The sequence below is a fragment of the Schistocerca serialis genome, unplaced genomic scaffold (genome assembly GCF_023864345.2).
Source record: "Schistocerca serialis cubense isolate TAMUIC-IGC-003099 unplaced genomic scaffold, iqSchSeri2.2 HiC_scaffold_167, whole genome shotgun sequence".
Classification (NCBI taxonomy): Eukaryota; Metazoa; Arthropoda; class Insecta; order Orthoptera; family Acrididae; genus Schistocerca; species Schistocerca serialis.
Window position 1 is genome coordinate 35,962 of NW_026047727.1, and position 6,539 is coordinate 42,500.

Here is a 6,539-nt window from a genome sequence, read left to right on the forward strand (position 1 = left end):
ACGGTTTTCCAAATAACAGGAGAAAACATACAAACCAAGCAACAGCTACACAAATGGAAGTTAGACATGTGGCAAAGAGAATGGGAGACATCAGATAAAGGGCGGCGTGTGTTTTCCTTTTTTCCAAATGTAGTTGAGAGGTTAAAACTAAAACATGTGGAGTCAAGTCGTGGTATGGTTCACTACCTGACTGGGCACGGACCTTATCCAACACACCTACACCGTATGGGAGTAAGGCCTACAGAGATTTGCACATGTGGCATTCTTGGAACGCCTGAACATGTTGTGCTAAGGTGTGATCTACTCGACCATGAACGACCTGCAATAAGAGATGATGAGGTCAGTGCGGTCCTCCGGGACCCAGATAAATGGAACACTATAAATAGTCTGGCTGACTCAGTGTCAACGACACTGCTTGATATCTATAAAAAGCAACATCCCACTGACAGAACAAGAATACAGACAGAGACAGAACCTCAACACATGACTTGGGAAGATACAAGCTCTGACAGTGACACAGACAATACTACAGATATGGATTAATTCTGATGGACGGTGTTGATCAATACTATATGGATGTAGACACTGAAGGTTCCCAGCTTTGTCTTATAGAGCATCAGAGATCTTATTGGACACTTATGCAGATTCCCCGTCCTGGCTCGCAACCTTGTCGCTTGTCTTGCTACATATTCTGGATTTATATGTATTAATTTAAGTAATTTTACATTCAAGTTATTATAATTTAAACTTCCATGCAACATACTTCTGATTTGTCTATATAGTTTTCTAGCTCTTATGATATATTAATATTGTTTTTCTGTCTTTGTAATCTAATTTTTATTGTTATATAGAGGAATTTAGTTTATGGACAGTCTACAGGCATATATATTGCCTTCGTATTCAGGAGATGCATGTGAGAGAAATCAGATATTTATTTTCTTAATTTTAAGTATAATCATATTTCTTTTAGTAATTATATTAACTTTGAGATTCACCTATTTCTAAAATTGTTAATTAGTATGTTATCTCATACTTTAATCAAATTTTTCTTGTATCTAAGATTGTGTATGCAAGATATTTTAATATTTATTATGCTACCATGTTTCATGTAAAATCCTAATATCACTATAATCTTACATATATGAATTTAGCCTACTTTAAATTTTGGACATATGTGTAAACTGTACTCAAAAATGTAGCAGTGAGACCCTGGTTCTCTTGTAGACACCTTATAGTGTAGAATTTCTCTTTCCTTTGTCCTCTTTTGTGTTTATTTCTTTTTATATTTTATTTGTTATTTCTTTTATACTTAAATAATTATATTATTTTTATCAATTAGCTTGCATATAAACGTCACACATTGTAATAATTAGTGTACGAACACACAGAGCAACAGCCAGGGCAGAAACACTAGAAAAGGTCCGCCTCCACGTGGCAGGGACGGTAACGGAATGGGGACTTGTCAAGCTGACATAACTTGCAAGGAGCCATTTCGGCTAAGAGACCAAATACTGCCTGGCTTGTTACTTGTTTTAAGTAGCACACGGCCCACCTTAGTAACCCAGGTGGTGGGCTACTCTGTAGTGTTTAAATGAAAAAAAAAAAAAAAAAAAAAAAAAAAAAAAAAAAAAAAAATGTCCCTATACATGAGCTGCGAGCTGTACCACGTACAAGCTACAGACGCGATCGCATTGCTCACTGTACGGATTCCCATGCCGAGCGATCAGCTAGGAAGCGCCCCATCCACGTCGGTACCCTTGGGCGTTGCACTCGCAGTCGCAAAAAACGTTGGGCAAATATATTTCTCCGATGCTGAGCGATCAGCTAGGAAGCGCCCCATCCATGTCGGTACTCGTACGCGTCGCACTCGCAGTCGCAAAAAACGCTGGGCAAATATATTTCTCGGAAGAGTAATGACAGTCCGAGCCTCCTGCGTGGGAAGAGTCTTTCTAGGCCCTGACCCACGGGAAGCGTGTAGCTTCCCCCATCCCGGACATTTCACGTCGTCACACTACCGGTATTGACTAATAGACTGATTGCTGATAATCATTAGCCACACACTGGGGGAAACGGCCGACAGGGGCGGCAACATAGTGGAGCCGCAGTGTCACTAATGTACAGAGATAGAACAGTTTCGACTGGAACCAGAGTAACCGTATACACGGCACTGATTAGTAATAGATGCAGAGCCATCAGAATACAGATAATATATACAACCGTCCCTATACATGCTGAAAGACTCTGCACACAATGAGAACCACACGTCAGCCAGACACTATCACACACTACTCTCTGCCTCTAACAGGCACACACACAATATCTAACCACCAGCATGGAAGAACATCCGGTGCATCCTCTCCGCCACATTACACAATCCACACTATCATAACCAGACCGGGAGGTCCACCCAGAAAACAGAATATCCCACCCTTCCGACATCCGCCATTGCTCAGCTAAGCCACGAACACCCACACATGTCCTACACAGGGGTGCACCCAACATCACAATACTGCCTCCTGTCACAGTACACAAACAATGGCAGGAATGAAAGACACAGATCTGCCACAACCTTGGAATCGGAGCGCCGCCTGTCATGAGCCACAAGTGCATCCTGACGTGACAAATCGGATGATCCCGCAGGCATGCACTTACGATAATCACTATCAACGAACCTGCCGCCCCCTCCCCCCCCAAAATACACCTTTCCCTACAACGTGTACCTTAACCTAAGCTATATTGTACCTTAACCTAAGCGATATTGTACCTTAACCTAAGGTATATCGTACCTTAACCTAACCTACATTGCGCCTTCACCTAACCTACGTTGTACCTTAACCTAACCTACGTTGTACCTTAACCTAACCTACGTTGTACCTTAACCTAACCTACGTTGTACCTTAACCTAACCTACGTTGTACCTTAACCTAACCTACGTTGTACCTTAACCTAACCTACGTTGTACCTTAACCTAACCTACGTTGTACCTTAACCTAACCTACGTTGTACCTTAACCTAACCTACGTTGTACCTTAACCTAACCTACGTTGTGCCTTAACCTAACCTACGTTGTGCCTTAACCTAACCTACGTTGTGCCTTAACCTAACCTACGTTGTGCCTTAACCTAACCTACGTTGTGCCTTAACCTAACCTACGTTGTGCCTTAACCTAACCTACGTTGTGCCTTAACCTAACCTACGTTGTGCCTTAACCTAACCTACGTTGTGCCTTAACCTAACCTATGTTGTGCCTTAACCTAACCTATGTTGTGCCTTAACCTAACCTATGTTGTGCCTTAACCTAACCTATGTTGTGCCTTAACCTAACCTATGTTGTGCCTTAACCTAACCTATGTTGTGCCTTAACCTAACCTATGTTGTGCCTTAACCTAACCTATGTTGTGCCTTAACCTAACCTATGTTGTGCCTTAACCTAACCTATGTTGTGCCTTAACCTAACCTATGTTGTGCCTTAACCTAACCTATGTTGTGCCTTAACCTAACCTATGTTGTGCCTTAACCTAACCTATGTTGTGCCTTAACCTAACCTATGTTGTGCCTTAACCTAACCTACGTTGTGCCTTAACCTAACCTACGTTGTGCCTTAACCTAACCTACGTTGTGCCTTAACCTAACCTACGTTGTGCCTTAACCTAACCTACGTTGTGCCTTAACCTAACCTACGTTGTGCCTTAACCTAACCTACGTTGTGCCTTAACCTAACCTACGTTGTGCCTTAACCTAACCTACGTTGTGCCTTAACCTAACCTACGTTGTGCCTTAACCTAACCTACGTTGTGCCTTAACCTAACCTACGTTGTGCCTTAACCTAACCTATGTTGTGCCTTAACCTAACCTATGTTGTGCCTTAACCTAACCTATGTTGTGCCTTAACCTAACCTATGTTGTGCCTTAACCTAACCTATGTTGTGCCTTAACCTAACCTATGTTGTGCCTTAACCTAACCTATGTTGTGCCTTAACCTAACCTATGTTGTGCCTTAACCTAACCTATGTTGTGCCTTAACCTAACCTATGTTGTGCCTTAACCTAACCTATGTTGTGCCTTAACCTAACCTACGTTGTGCCTTAACCTAACCTACGTTGTGCCTTAACCTAACCCATATTGTACCTTAACCTAACCCATATTGTACCTTAACCTAACCCATATTGTACCTTAACCTAACCCATATTGTACCTTAACCTAACCCATATTGTACCTTAACGTAACCTAATTTGTGCCTTAACGTAACCTAATTTGTGCCTTAACGTAACCTAATTTGTGCCTTAACGTAACCTAATTTGTGCCTTAACGTAACCTAATTTGTGCCTTAACGTAACCTAATTTGTGCCTTAACGTAACCTAATTTGTGCCTTAACGTAACCTAATTTGTGCCTTAACGTAACCTAATTTGTGCCTTAACGTAACCTAATTTGTGCCTTAACGTAACCTAATTTGTGCCTTAACGTAACCTAATTTGTGCCTTAACGTAACCTAATTTGTGCCTTAACGTAACCTAATTTGTGCCTTAACGTAACCTAATTTGTGCCTTAACGTAACCTAATTTGTGCCTTAACGTAACCCATGTTGTGCCTTAACGTAACCCATGTTGTGCCTTAACGTAACCCAATTTGTGCCTTAACGTAACCCATGTTGTGCCTTAACCTAACCTATATTGTGCCTCAACCTAACCTATATTGCGCCTTAACCTGACGCACGTTGTCGCTGAACCTGCTCTGTAATTGTTATGCAACTCGTTAAATTAGTGTAGTGTTGCCTAACCGCAACCCTCGCAATATAGTTCGCTATTCGCACTGCCCGGTCCCCTGTGTATCGCGTCATGTTAAACACCTTGCAGGTGTTGCTGACTTTCCACATGCTCCTGCTATACACTGTAATGTGGATAGCAGCAGGACGTACATGCCCCCCCCCCTTCCCCCCTGCCTTCGCAAGCTGGTCGTTGAGAAGTTTGCATGTTCAATGCCCTTCGCATGCCGACGTACTCAGCCTACGTTGTGGTACGGCCTGTCACCTGTCCGCCGATGTACGCAAAACCCACAAACTGTACTGCACATTGGTCCGTATGTACTGAATGATACATCGTGGCACATGTGTGACCGTACGACGACTGCGCCTAGCAACGGCAGACCATACAGTCCAAATATTGTGCACGCAGCTACGTGTCGTCTCCCTATAAGAGCTGGATTGCAGTGTGGTACGCCATTCAGACGTGTGGGAGGAACGGACGCCCTGGATGGCGATCAGCATGAGCAGTCTGTTGATGTAGTGGAGCGTGTATTCGGACGTAGTCGTCTCTTCTCACACACCGTGATAGCATGTTGCACCGCGTTCCACATCTGCGACATCCTGCAGAGGCCGGCTGACAGTCGTTCGCGCAATGGACACCGCATACGTACGGGGGCTACCTTCCACGTGTTCTCGAGGCGTGCACATGTTGTTGCGTCTATGTGGGCAGACGTAGTGTGTTGTGACACCTGACACAGGCATGCAATACTCGTTGCAAATGGCGATGGACGTCTACGTTTGCTGGTGACGTTACGCAAATGAACAACAGGTAACCCGTTGTGGTGCGGTTGTTCTCGCTAGAGGTGAATCAGTGTTGGCGACGATCGGTCGAGCTATTAACCGGTTGTTTCAGGGATACCCACCATGCCCACGAACGTGAAAGGGGACCCACCATGCCCACGAACGCGAAAGGGGATCTGGGTGTGAGGCGATACGCGGCGGTGGCTGGGTGGGACCGTCCCCGGCCGGTGAGGGGGGGCCGCCCGGCGTGCTGGCAGCGCGGTGCGTGGGCGCACGCGCTACAGCCGGCTGGTGGGGGCGGCCAGTGGCAGGCGCGCCGGCCGACGGACGCGGCAGGCGGCGCAGCTGCGCGCCGGCGCCCCCTGCTCGCGGCGCCTTGCGGCCAAAGTAGGTCCTCGCGGGCCCGGTGCGAAGTGCGGTGGCCATCTGCAGTGTGCTGGTCCGATTGAGGACTGTGTGCGCTGAGGATGCGCCGCCGCCCGGCGCTCGGCGCCGCGACGCCGTCTGCTGCTCGGTCGCCCCAGCGGTTCTCGCAGGTGGTTTGTATCGCAGCTGTGCGGACGTGTTGGCGCGTGCGCTGTGCTGGGAGAGTTCGCTTCGGCACCCAAGTGGGGCTTTTGTCCTTCTGTGGCGCTGGCGTTGGAGCTGCCGGTCACCGTAGGTGGCGCGTGTTGTCTCCCGCCGGCAATGCCACGACAGCACGCTCCCGGGCCTCTGTCGGCAGCGGCAAGCTCAGTTGGGAGCACGGGTGGTCGCACCTAAAGCGTCTACTCGCCTAACTCCGGGCGATTGCGCCTCTCTCGAACCCGACCAAGTACTTAGGACGGCGCTGCGCGCCGCCGGGACCTGAGAGGGTTTCGAGGTGTGTTGTGCAGGGGAGCTCAGCCTCCTCCTGTTTGCAGAATAATTGAGCGGACGCTTGCGTGTTCGCGCGGGCCCCCGGGACACACTCCCGGGCGGCCGGCTGCTCAGCTCTAGTTGACGCAGCTCCCTGG

General features: G+C 47.1%; 1 non-coding gene across 1 annotated transcript in view; it reads left to right on the forward strand.

Annotated features, from left to right (window-relative positions):
* Positions 1-6,532: 6,532 nt before the first annotated feature.
* The window catches only part of LOC126443643 (small subunit ribosomal RNA), a 1,909-nt gene continuing 1,902 nt past the window's right edge, over positions 6,533-6,539 (forward strand). Inside the window, exon 1 of the ribosomal RNA XR_007582072.1 lies at positions 6,533-6,539. This exon is cut by the window's right edge and continues 1,902 nt beyond it. This is a non-coding gene — a ribosomal RNA (small subunit ribosomal RNA).